We start from the raw sequence: 2,481 nt of genomic DNA on the forward strand, positions 1-2,481 counted from the left end.
TCTTTACCAAAAATTCAATTTATTTTTTCAAAATTATTAATTTTTCTTGAAATTTTTTATTATTTATTGTTGAAATGTTATGTTCTTGGCTTAAAATGAATTCTTTGAACATAAAGTTCAACGTTTAAAAAAATTGTTAAAATTTTAAAATTAGAATGGATCAAAGGCCTCGAAATTGTTTAAAAATTTTTCTGAATAAGGTCATATTTTGAAATCATAAACGTAAAGTCTTTAGTTTAAAAAAATGCCTTATTATTGTTTAAACAAATTTAAAAAAAAAATTTTTTTAGCAATTTAAAAATGACAAGAAGTCGATTGACCCAAATTAATTATTTATAAATGTTTAGGGTCCTCATGTATTAGTTTTTGGTTGAAATTGCTAATATATATTTTTTTAAACGTCATATTTTTTGGTCAAAAATGTAACAACTAGGTAGTTTAAAGTTTATCTACTTTGTTAAAAATTAAGTGGTTGTTGATTCAATCTTTATCTCGTTGTTTAAAAATATAATAACTCTATTTTTTTAAAATATATATTTCTTCATTAAAAATCATCTTTTGGTTTTAACGTTGAACTATTTTCTTGAAAATTCATTATTTTTATTCGTAATTTTAGTTTTAATTGAAAATGCGTCTTCTCTTGGTGTAAAATTAATATTTTTTATCTAAAATTGATATTATTTCAAAATCTAACCATTTAGTAAGAAAATAGTTTAATTTGTAGAGAATTCAACAATTTTGTTACAAAATCATTTTTTGGTTAGAAAATCTACTGCTTTGTTTAAAATGAAAGTATATTAGTTTTGAGAATTCCTGTTTTTCCGGTTAAAAAGTACTTTGTTCAGCTAAAAATTTAAGCATTTCAATTTTTATTGAAAAACTATTTTTAGTAGATAATTCACCTATTTGGTGAAAAATTTATGTATTTACTTAAAAATTCGCCTTCTTTGTAGGAAATTAATCTTTCTTCGTTGAAAAGGCATAATTTGGTTTAAAAAATAATGATTATGCTTAATAACTAAACTGCTTGGTGAAAAATTAAATCTAATCAAAATCTAATTAAAACGTCAGTTTTTTAATAAAAATGCAACTAATTAGTTTAAAAGTTTGAACACTTTGCTTAAAGTTCAGTATTTTTGTAGAAGATTCTTGATTTTAGTTAAAAATTGTTTATTTAAAATTTAAAGTAATTTTTTTAATTTGTGTTTTGTTATTAAATTAATTTTTCAAACAAATTAAAATTTTCGCTTGAAAATACAGGTTAACGTTGAAACCCTCACTATTTTACGCAAAATTCATCTATTTTTTTTAAGATTCCTGTAATTTCTGTTGAATAATCTTTTTCGGTAGTCAATTGAGCTATTTTATAAAAAATACGCTTTCGTCTTTTAAATAAAATTAATTTCTTCAACTGAAAATTTAATTTTTTCGGTTCAAAATTAATATCTCTAATTAAAAATTTATCGTTGAAGATTCCTGTACTTTAATCAAAATTCGCCCTTTTGGTATAATATAAATCTTCTTGCTTAAAATTCATTCTGTAAAAAATGCAACTTTTGGAATTTCCATAAAAAATTATTTTTACGGTTTAAAGTTTTTCAAATTATACTCTTAATTTAACATAACAATGATTAAAAAATATATTTCTGGATAAACATTTCCTTGAATTATAATTATTTTAAATTTAGACGATAATTTTAGAAACTTTAAATAATCCAAATAATATTTTTGTAAAAGAAATTGATCATCATATTTCTAAGAAATTAATCAAAGTGATTTTTAAAAAATTTTCATTTGTTTAGGTTCGAGAATTTTTTATTTGAGATATTTTATGAGTCCTGAATTTTCATTTGGGGATTTTATTATTCGAAAATCTTCAAATTTGATAATATTACAAGTATAAACTGTCGAGAATTTTATTATTCGTTAGATTTCATAAATCGGTTCCAACACGGGAAGTTTATTATTCGAAAATTATAATATTCGGGAATTTTTTTATTCGCGAATTTCATTATCAGAAAATATTATTTTACGGGAACTTTATAATTCAGATTTTTTTTTATACGTATTTCATAATACAGGTATTCAATTACGCCCATTATTTATCAAATATATAATCATAATAATGTTTAATCAGCAGTCTATCCAATCCGAATATTTTTTGGATCGAGAATAAAAATTTTCTGATGAGTCTTTTAGAGTTAAAAATTTATCTGTTTTAGTAAAAATGTCATATCTTTTAAATAAAAATGCAACGTAATTAATTCTGAAGTTAAAAAATGAATTTAAAGGAAAGGAAAAGATTTTTCAACAAAATAGTTCAAGTTTCAAAAAGAGAAATCAATTTTTCGCAAAAAAAAAAAGATTTTTAACAAAAGCTTTTCAGCATTTAACCAAATGTTTGAAGTTTCAACCAAAAAGATGAATTTTCAAAGAAGTAGATTAATTTTCTGTCAAAAAAGACAAAATTTTAACAAAACA

This window comes from Belonocnema kinseyi, chromosome 9 (genome assembly GCF_010883055.1).
Source record: "Belonocnema kinseyi isolate 2016_QV_RU_SX_M_011 chromosome 9, B_treatae_v1, whole genome shotgun sequence".
NCBI classification, from domain to species: Eukaryota; Metazoa; Arthropoda; class Insecta; order Hymenoptera; family Cynipidae; genus Belonocnema; species Belonocnema kinseyi.